Source organism: Bos indicus x Bos taurus, chromosome 29 (genome assembly GCF_003369695.1).
Source record: "Bos indicus x Bos taurus breed Angus x Brahman F1 hybrid chromosome 29, Bos_hybrid_MaternalHap_v2.0, whole genome shotgun sequence".
Taxonomy (NCBI): Eukaryota; Metazoa; Chordata; class Mammalia; order Artiodactyla; family Bovidae; genus Bos; species Bos indicus x Bos taurus.
The window spans coordinates 45347864-45359531 of record NC_040104.1 but is presented as its reverse complement, the minus strand read 5'-3'; the positions used below and the strand labels follow the sequence as shown (position 1 = coordinate 45359531).

Sequence of the window (11668 nt, the reverse complement as noted above, 5' to 3'; positions counted from 1 at the left end):
CACCCTGCTTATTTAACTTCTATGCAGAGTACCTCATGAGAAACTCTGGGCTGGAGGAAGCACAAGCTGGAATCAAGATTGCCAGGAGAAATATCAATAACCTCAGATATGCAGATGACACCACCCTTATGGCAGAAAGTGAAGAGGAACTAAAAAGCTCTTGATGAAAGTGAAAGAAGAGAGTGAAAAAGTTGGCTTAAAGCTCAACATTCAGAAAACGAAGATCATGGCATTTGGTCCCATCACTTCAGGGCAAATAGCTGGGGAAACAGTGGAAACAGTGGCTGACTTTATTTTTCTGGGCTCCAAAACCACTGCAGATGATGACTGCAGCCATGAAATTAAAAGACACTTACTCCTTGGAAGAAAAGTTATGATGAACCTAGACAGCATACTAAAAAGCAGAGATATTACTTTGTCAACAAAGGACCATCTAGCCAAGGCTATGGTTTTTCCTGTGGTCATGTATGGATGTGAGAGTTGGACTGTGAAGAAGGCTGAGAGCCAAAGAATTGATGCTTTTGAACTGTGCTGTTGGAGAAGACTCTTGAGAGTTCCTTGGCCTGCAAGGAGATCCAACCAGTCCATCCTAAAGGAGATCAGTCCTGGGTGTTCATTGGAAAGACTGATGCTGAAGCTGAAACTCCAGTACTTTGGCCACCTGATGCGAAGAGCTAACTCATTTGAAAAGACCCTGGTGCTGGCAAAGATTGAGGGCAGGAGGAGAAGGGGATGACAGAGGATTAGATGGTTGGATGTCATCACCCACTCAATAGACGTGATATTGAGGAAACTCTGGGAGTTGGTGATGGACAGGGAGGCCTGTCATGCTGCGGTTGATGGGGTCACAAAGAGTCAGACATGACTGAGAGACTTAACTAAACGTATAATAAGCCTTTTAACATTGGTGAAACATCTTTTGTTATGAGTTTGTACACCTATTAACTTATTAAAGCAGATTTATTTCAAGCAGGTAGGTTCATGTTATTTATTTGGGATTTATCTGTACATGTTGCAGACACAAACCTTCTAACAGAGGGGAAACTAGGTGGGATTACCAATATTAGGTCATGAATTTTACAAAGAAATATGTAAGATGCTCTGAGTCAGCCCAACAAGATGCTGTCATCTAGTTCAGAAGGTTTACAAATAACATCATGAAAAAGAAATTTTAAAACTGAGACTTGATGAAGTAATATGAGCAGGGAAAAGAGAACTCCAATTCTGCCTTATCCCACTAAGCTGGGTAAACAGAGCAAGGTGTTTTTTGACATCCAGTTACCTTAGAAATTAAAGGACCAGAGAAGACGTAGAATAATGAGCGTACAGTATCCAAGATATATCATTTTTATTTAAATATTTATACAAATTTATAGTTAACATATCAACCCTTTAAAATAAATCAATACATTTCATAAAGGAAGGTGAAATTATAGAAAATCATACAGACACAAATTAGTGATGCCATTTATTGACATTTCTGATACCTGTTTTCAAATTTCTAAAGTGCCCTTGATCATGGGTATCCAGAGCACAGAAAAGGTTTGAGAGGGAAAGAGAAGGAGAAGGAGAGGAAACTACAGATGAGGGCACTTCTGGCCACATTCACAGAGCTCACAACACCACCATCATAATCCAGGAACACCCCCACACAGCCTAGAGTCTTTCTGACATATTGATGTGACAGTGGGGAGGCGGTAAAGAAACTGCACTGACTGTTCTCTCTGATACAGAGAAGTAGAAAAATTCCCTCTGAGTCAAGGACCATGTCACTGTCTCTTGCCCAAGAATGATTTCAAAATCAAATGGCCCAGTTGCAACAGCCCGCCATATCCATCTCCCAGTAGTGCTGACCGGAAGTGAATGACTCAGCTCCCTAGGCAAGAAAATATTTAGATTTGGTGGACTGTAGTCAACCCCAGGACCATCAGGACCAGCCTGAACACCTCTCAGATCTTCAAACACAGGGACATGACGAGTGACTCTTTCATTATCCAACCCAATGTACACTGAAGGAAGAAGGAAAAGTTACATTAGCAACTAGTGTTATAAATTCCTGATGGACATGAGCTCTGTAGAGTGTCTGAGTTTCCTAACATATAACTAGAAATTGGAGGAAGAACAGCAAGAGAACTTGAGAAATCTTTTGCAATCCAAGATCTATAGGTCTGTCTTCATGAGAACACGAATTGAGCCAGACCAAATGGGAGAAGTCATAATTTCTGTCTGTGAGACCTATTGCTATGTTTTGGTCGTTATTTTCCATGGAACACTTGAAATTGGCAATTAATTAAAACTTCACTGTCAGAAACAAAAGTTGCTTGCTATCTCCATGGAAAATACACACTAATAAAAATAATAGTAATAAAATTCTGATCACTTTTCCTGACAACAATAAATTTCCCCTACAGCATCAAAAATTAAAATGAAACAAAACCTTGTATTTTTGAAGTGGTTTCTTTCTGAGAATTTTCTGTCAGCACACCTTAAAAAGAAAAGGGAAAACTCTTTTGACAAAAGAAGTGGTCAGCTTACTTTGCCAGTGTTGTGTATCAGATCACATCAGTCGCTCAGTCGTGTCCAACTCTTTGCGACCCCATGAATCGCAGCAGGCCAGGCCTCCCTGTCCATCACCAACTCCCGGAGTTCACCAGACTCACATCCATCGAGTCAGTGATGCCATCCAGCCATCTCATCTTCTGTCGTCCCCTTCTCCTCCTGCCCCCAATCCCTCCCACCATCAGTCTTTTTCAATGAGTCAACTCTTCGCATGAGGTGGCAAAAGTACTGGAGTTTCAGCTTTAGCATAATTCCTTCCAAAGAAATCCCAGGGCTGATCTCCTTCAGAATGGACTGGATGGATCTCCTCGAAGTCCAAGAGACTTGCAAGGGTTTTCTCCAACAGCACAGTTCAAAAGCATCAATTCTTTGGTGCTCAGCCTTCTTCACAGTCCAACTCTCACATCCATACATGACCACAGGAAAAACCATAGCCTTGACGAGATGAATCTTTGTTGGCAAAGTAACGTCTCTGCTTTTGAATATGCTATCTAGGTTGGTCATAACTTTCCTTCCAAGGAGTAAGCGTCTTTTAATTTCATGGCTACAGTCACCATCTGAAGTGATTTTGGAGCCCCCCAAAATAAAGTCTGACAGTGTTTCCACTGTTTCCCCATCTATTTCCCATGAAGTGATGGGAACAGATGCCATGATCTTCGTTTTCTGAATGTTGAGCTTTAAGCCAACTTTTTCACTCTCCACTTTCACTTTCATCAAGAGGCTTTTTAGTTCCTCTTCACTTTCTGGCATAAGGGTGGTGTCATCTGCATATCTGAGGTTATTGACATTTCTCCCGGCAGTCTTGATTCCAGTTTGTGCTTCTTCCAGTCCAGCATTTCTCAATATGGACTCTGCATAGAAGTTAAATAAGCAGGGTGACAATATACAGCCTTTACATACTCCTTTCCCTATTTGGAACTAGTCTGTTGTTCCATGTCCAGTCCTAAGTGTTGCTTCCTGACCTGCATACAAATTTCTCAAGAGGCATGTCAGGTGGTCTGGTATTCCCATCTGTTTCAGAATTTTCCACAGTTTATTGTGATCCACACAGTAAAAGGCGTTGGCATAGTCAATAAAGCAGAAATAGATGTTTTTCTGGAACTCTCTTGCTTTTTCCATGATCCAGCTGATGTTGGCAATTTGATCTCTGATTCCTCTGCCTTTTCTAAAACCAGCTTGAACATCAGGAAGTTCATGGTTCACATATTGCTGAAGCGTAGCTTGGAGAATTTTGAGCATTCCTTTTATGTTTATAATAAACTTGACCATAGAGAGGATTTTTGTATGATGTGAGTGAAGTATGCTTTGTATTTATTACACAGAGTTTATTTTTTTAAATATAAATTTATTTATTTTAATTGGAGTTTACCCAGAGGGATGGTACAGGGAGGGAGGTGGGAGAGGGGTTCAGGATGGGGAACACATGTATACCCGTGGCGGATTCATGTTGATGTATGGGAAAACCAATACAATATTGTAAAGTAATTAACCTACAAAGAGTTTTATAAACCAGCTTAAAACTCTCTAAGTGTCACACAACCATTGATAACCTCCCTTACCTAAAACTTGGGATGTGCTGAATGTACTTGCAGAGTACATGCTTCATGTGAAAAGTCAACACTATACCTCAGTCTGCCGCAAGTGTCAATTGTCTTTTCCTGTTGTTTACCCCCCAGATGGCTTACCGTGTTGTGCTTAGTCGCTCAATCACGTCTTACTTTTTGCTACCCCATGGGCTGTAGCATGCCAGCTCCTCTGTCCATGGGGATTCTCAAGGCAAGAACACTGGAGTGGGTTGCCATGTCCTCCTCCAGGGCATCTTCACAACCCAGGGATCAAACCTATATTTTCTTCCTTGCAGGCAGACGCTTTCTGTCTGAACCACCAGGGAAGATAGCTTACTACCACTCATTATAAATGTCTTTTTTCCAGATGCCATTTAGTTTTATTCCATATACAATATTCTCCTATAAGGGTAAGTGTGGATATTAAAATTTCCAGCATAGTCCACAGATTGGACAATGGGGAAAGGTAACCCATAGGACAGTAACAGAGGCCAGTGTATACCACCCGCAACAGAAGGCTGCCTGTTCCTTGGAATTGGTTGAGCCAGTCTATGAGTCCAGGGATGGGCCACGCAGTGAGCTGTGGGACTACAGGCCGGAACATGTGCAGCTGCACTGACTCACCCCTGCAAGAAAGGACATTTCATTACTCTTTTGGAGCTCATATTTTCATCACAATAATTATGTCTACACACTTCTGTGGATTTCCGTTAAATCTTCATAATTAGATTCCAGGGCCATAAAAGTAATTCCCCAACTTAGAGAATGTGACCAATTTATTATATGAAAATCAAATAAAATTCTATCCCATTTGCTAACACTGAAATCCTAGCATGCAATTCAAATCAGTCGTGACCATATCTGATTCCTCGCAGCCAATCTCAGGGCGACACAAAATGACTTGAAATGAAGGACGTTCAAGAGGGGCACTCTGACTTTTAATACACTCTAGTCATCACAGAAATGCTCAGTGTCTGTACAACCACAGCTAGTGGTTGAGGAGATTAGCCTGGGTAGCAATCCCAATTCTTGGGACCCAGTTTTCCTAACCGCATCATAGAGTCTTTCGTTTTCAACTCCCCATGTGCTAAACATGGAAACCCTGCACCCAGATGATCCTCTGTTGGCCCATTCTCTCCCTGATTCCACATTAGGTTTCTATACAATCCTTACTTCTTCCACATTATTCTGTCATGACTTTGGGTACATTCCCTCGGTGTTTTTCTTTTTCTAAAAATTAAAATCAGCAATGGTAGTTGTTGTCATGAGATCTTTGCACAAAATCCTGCAAGTAATTCCCCTGCCCAGCTCCACCCTGGGTAAAGCAACACACAAAACTCTACCTTTGGAGAAAGGGGAATCTAAATACACCCAGAAAGAGGTTTTAGTGTCCTGATAACTCATGCTCCCATTTTAACATCAACTGACTGATCACAGTCACAATTACCAAAACTTGAAAATGAGGGCAATTTACCTTTTGGACATGTTTTCATAATGCTGTACAGAGAGAAACAACAAAAATAACGTGTTAATACACTTCACAAGATTCACAGTGAAGATTTAGTTGCTCATTTCCAAGGTCGCGTTAGCCCAAATTTCAGCAAATTGTATCATGTACACAGAAACAGCGGAGAAGGCAATGGCACCCCACTCCGGTACTCTTGCCTGGAGAATCCCAGGGACCGGGGAGCCTGGTGGGCTGCTGTCTATGGGGTCACACAGAGTCGGACATGACTGAAGTGACTTAGCAACAGCTTAGCAGCAGCAGCACACAGAAACAGGAGGGGAAACGAGTTATAGGGATTCCCAAATGTCTCATTATTGCAGGTCCAGGTACCAATCCATACATCTTTTAACACCTTCTCTGAGGCAGTTGTTCAGTAATCAAATGTATATTAGGAGAATTTAAGAAGAATTATTCTCGATTTCTTGCCTACTTCTCCATGAAGCTTTGCAGTTCTTGTGTTTGGCCAAAAAGGCTCTTGGTCATTAGCATTACTTGGACTGATAAAACTCTTATCACAGCAACAGAAAACATGATTTCAGACACTAGATGGAAGGCAAAGAAGAGGTGGGTATTATCCAGGGAACACCATGACTCTCCAGTTCTCTGTCCTTACCTGGATCAGCTCCATGTCTGGCTTATGGCACAATTCCTTGAGCTCCTCATATATCTGCCCTCAAAGTTTCTGCTTCAGGTCCATATTGTGTTGACTTTCTTTGAGTTGTTGAAAAATCTCCTCACTTTCCTCTTCTGTTTTCTCTAAATGATGCTTCTCTTCATGGTAGACTAAGTGAAACACCTTCCAATATTCAGTGTGTTTCATCTTCTTCCACATACTCACATAGCTCTGGGGTGACAATGAATTAATCAGGTCACATCCATGACTGTTACCCACTATTTATCTTCCAACATTTAGAAATTTGGGTATGTTCATTAAAAAAAATATCTAGGAATCCTTTTTTTAGGGGTGAGGGGAGCATTTCCAGGTGGCTCTAGTGGTAAAGAAGCTGCCTGCCATACAGGAGATGTAAGAGACACAGGTTCAATCCCTGAGTGGGGATGGTCCCCTGGAGGAGGGCATGGCAACTCACTCCAGTATTCTTGCCTAGAGAATCCCAATGGTCAGAGGAGCCTGGCAGGCCACACAGTCCATAGGATGGCACAAAGTCGAACACGACTGAAACTACTTAACACACAGTTGCTTTTTATTTCATTGAACCTGAAATCAACATTTTGACTCTAAACACTGCCACAAATATCCACACTTCTTAAAAATGTGAATTTGTGATTTAATAATTGTTTTATATAATATATGGGGTACACTAATGACTAAAACTACTGAGTCTATCTTACCCTCACATATTTGCCTGTAGACTGACTCTTTGCTATAAAGAAATAATAGCAAATATTCAGAGAACTAGATAACATCTTTGTAAACTATTTACTTTCGGGTCCACAGACTGCATGCAAAGCAGAACCTCATGCACATGAGTGTAGCTTGACTTCCCTGTCTGATGCTGAACACTCCACACCTTAACTGGCTTCCACCCTATCCTAAGAGACACCAGTCAACAGACAACTACCTTCTAGTCTTAATTCCCATCATCTCCTTTTTTTTTTTTTTTTTTTTCCCACTGTCTATTTTCCTTCTTTCCTTTAAACTTTAAAAATGATTCATACTTAAGAAAAACAAGACATACACCATTGACCAAAGTCTTCACTGGATTCTCTCTTGTATTGCCTTTACTTTCAGTGGGCAGATTTTTTGATCATGAGTGTATGTTCACAGTACTCATTTGTGGAACTCAATCTTTATTAATGTAACCACATTCCTCTTATCAGGAACCTCCTTTGCTGAGTCCCCATAGTTTTTACTCTGCGTGTTTCTAAGAACTTCTTCCTGTTACCCCAATCCTTCCTTTATTAAACCTATACACCTTGAGCTTCAAACAAACCCCCTTCTCTTGTTTCCCTCTATCAGTCTACTTTAACCAGTTCTTCTTTCCCTGATTGACCACCCGTTAATACAGAGATTCCTCCAGTTATCTCCTGATGTAAAAATGTTTTTCTTTTCATCCTTAAAACACTACTGTGATCTCCATCTTATGCCTAGAATATGCAGAAAACTGTGAAATGTTCCTGTCCAGACCAAGTCTTTCACACAAGGTCCATCCTCGTTCACCCAGTTGCATACTACCTATTTGTGTTAGAATACCTGCCAGAAACTCAGTTTCACAGTCTCAAACTCTAATATTTTCTTAACACAAAATCACACTTCCTCCTTGTTTCTATCCTCAATGATGCCCCACCTTCAGAGCAGAAACTAGGTCTCAGGTTTTAAATTTTATCCTCTTAACGTTACACATCAAGTGCTTCCTGTTTTTTGACATTTCTCTACCATCAAGAATATCTCTTGAATTCTATCATTTCTCCTTATCTGTGGGTAATTATTTCCTAAACTTTCCTTTAAGAATTTCTCAACTTTCAGATCTGGCTTCCAATGTCTCTAAGCTCTCTCATTTCCCTTTATATCAAGGTTGACACGATAGAGTAAACAATGGCAGGTGTGCTGTGGGGAAAGTGTGAGTTTAGTTTGAGACATGTTGATTTAGTTCTCTCTCCCAAAAAACCTCCTTCCACAGAAAGCCCCCTGCCCTGACTTCTACCCTCAAGCAAATCTCTGCCGAAACGTGATCTTGCTTAGTAAATCTTTTCTGATCATATGTAAAATTCAATTTTGTCAAAATTAATTTTTTAAATAAAATTACAAAATTTTATTACTTAGCTTTCTTGCTGTTATTCTCAAAAGTACTTACCACAATGGATCGTGCCACAAATGTTATGTATAGAATTGTCAATTGACTCTCTCCATTACTCCATTTGATCTGTAAGTACAAGGAAATCTGTTCCTTTCATCTATTTCTACACTGGCTTAGAACAGTTATCATGACATATCTGCAACTCAATGTTTCAAAGAACAAACATTGTAAACTATAACCTTAAGTATATCATCTTTGAATAATTGAGATAATTTTGTTATATCTCCTTGTCATTCACACAGCCCAATTTAAATTTTCTTTATGGTGGTGAGAAGTGTCTTTTAATATTGCTCGTTTATATATTTCACATCATTAAATGTTTACTTACTCGAGAATCTAGATATACTGCTATTTCACCACTTTTATGTAGGGTGCTCAATTCACGTTTTTGAATCAACAAATGATAGATCCAAATTTCTCTGCGATGAATTTAGGTCACGTTTGAATCTCATCTATCCTCCATTTCCAGCCATATCTCTCAGCTCTGCGTCTCTAATGAAATACATGTGTCAACCTACATGAACTCTGTAGAATCTCAATATTCACATTCCTCTAGTTTATAGTCTTCAACTCTCACATGTTTACCTGCCTGGCACCCGCATATATTTCCAACTTCAATTTGTCCTTTTCTATCCAAATAGTTAGAGCTGTCTTCCTGAAGTTTCAAAAAATTTCCCTGTGAGAAGCCCTGGGTTTATCTCATTGACAAATTATGACTGTGATTTTTCTATAACCGTTGGTATGTTATGGTGTTAGCTAGGAAGTAAGATCTTTCAGCTTGATATTTTGATTTTAGAAAGAAATCCTAACTCCGTTCCACATGATTACAGGAAAGCCTTTTGTAATTGGTTGGCCACCCATATTGAAACATGAACATTAGAATATTTAGTTCAAACATAGGTTTAGAGTAAACATCATGTGTCCCACGTTTGTGCTGAATGAAATAGAATTTCGTGCTTACATCCCATGTTCTGATTTTGTTGGTTTCTCTGTTCAGATTTATTTTATTTTCTTGTATCTTTTTCCACACAGACCTCATTATGTTCAGAAGATTTTGCTGCAAAAGAACCAACAGTTTGATTATCAGAGAAGTTGGTAGTGAAATTTTTCAGATCCTAGAGTAAGAAGGATAGCAGAGAATAACAGGTGATCGCTGGAGAAGGGACAGTGTCCATTTTCTTTCACTTTGAAGCCCAAGTATCTACTGTGTAGGCTTCCCTGGTGGCTCAGTGGTAAAGGATCCATCTGACAATGCAGGGGATGCAGGTTTGAGCCCTGGGTAGAGAAGATCCCCTGGAGAAGGACACACTCATTCTCATACTCTTGTCTGGGAAATACCATAGACAGAAATGCCTGGCAAGCTCAGTCAAGAGAGTTGCAAAACAGTCAGACATGCCTGAGTGGCTAAAAAACAAGGCTACTGTGTAGGATGTTTATAACTAGAGAAGAGAGAAAATGTTGAAAAGGGTGCTTCTCCATAGAGAAAACTGGCTCTCGAACTTTATTTCACCTCGCCAATTTTTATCATGCAAATTCCATCTCAGATTTCAGTTGTCCTGCTGCTAGTTCTCATCTCCTACTACTCTGTTCTTCTAGCTAAAAGGCAGGGTTTCTGATTAGACTCTCTTAGATTAGACTATTGCACTCACACACAGTAATCACTATGCATGTGCAGGGCACAAGGCTCACTGAAATTAGCAAGTTTGCCCACCTTGGTCTCACACAGACTTAGCACAAATCCAAACACAATTAACCTCATCCTCACCATCAGCTTGAATTGTAAGAATTTATAATGTAAAACCTTAACTGCTTAAGATTGAGGATGTCCTTTCTTAAATAGTTTATCCTAGGACCTGGGCCACAATGCTACTTAGTCTCTGCTTTATTTTTGACATGAGTGAAGAATGAAAGTGAAGTGAAAGTGAAGTCAGTGAGTCATGTCCGACTCTTTGTGACCCCACAGACAGTAGCCTACCATACTTCTCCGTCCATGGGATTTTCCAGGCAAGAGTACTGGAATGGGTTGTCATTTCCTTCTCAGGGGGATCTTCCAGACCCAGGGATCAAACCTGGGTCTCCCACATTGTAGGCAGATGCTTTTACTGTCTGAGCCACTAAGGAGGCTATCTTCATTTTCTTTAGCATTCACTCTCAGACAGAAAGTCCCCCAGATTTAAACTTCCCTCTTAGCCCCTGCTTACCTCGTATTCCTCAGCCGTCCACTGAATGGAACCATGCCTGGGAGCGCCCTGCTGCTCAGACATACAGCAGAGTGAATAACGCACATCCTTGGTGACTTTACAGAAGAAGTTCTTGGTATATCTGTGTATTTCACATATCTGTTCTTCAGGATGTGGTAAGTCACAAGGTCCTTTCTGTCTGGCAAGAAGTACCAGTTTCCTCAAATTGGTGTTGGCTTTCAGGTTCAGTTGATGGGGTGTTTCCCTGCACATAGGGTAGCAAGGAGGCCGTTGGCCTTCCTCCAAGTAGAGACAGAGACACAGCATGCAGAACCTGTGCCCACAGCCCAGCGTGACCAGGTCTATGAAACACTTCACACCCATGGAACAGGTGACTTCATTCCAGAGGTTTTTGGAACTCATGTTTCTGAATAGAGAAAAGAAAAAAGAAAGAACATTATGTTGCTGTGGGCTCTAAGAGTGCCTTTTAAAAACCACAGACAGTATCAAGGGGCATGAGACTTACTTCCCACTCATAGCAACATGTTAGTGTATAGAGCAGGACAGGTGATGTACTGCATGAAATGGAAAGATGATGCTGGGTAATCAAGTGCCCTCCTGACAGTCAGGATACTGTCAGACACAGCTTTTCCATCAGGGATTCAGCTCTCATCCAATTCCAACACAGTCCTCTGCCACAGAGTCTTGTTCATATTCCACCTAAAACAACCCTCCTTATCCTTCTGCCAGTGATAGCAGTTAATGGATATGTATCCATGCCTCTTGAGAAATCTGTATGCAGGTCAGGAAGCAACAGTTAGAACTGGACATGAAACAACAGACTGGTTCCAAATAAGAAAAGAGTACGTCAAGGCTGTATATTATCACCTTGTTTCTTTAACCTATATGCAGAGTACATCATGAAAAATGCTGGATTGGAAGAAACACAAGCTGGAATCAAGATTGCGGGGAGAAATATCAATAACCTCAGATATGCAGATGACACCACCCTTATGGCAGAAAGTGAAGAAGAACTAAAGA

At 40.7% G+C, this 11668-nt stretch overlaps 1 pseudogene; it reads right to left on the bottom strand.

Moving 5' to 3' along the window:
* Positions 1-1516: 1516 nt before the first annotated feature.
* LOC113886069 lies at positions 1517-11050 on the bottom strand (annotated as a pseudogene).
* Between the last annotated feature and the right edge of the window lie 618 nt (positions 11051-11668).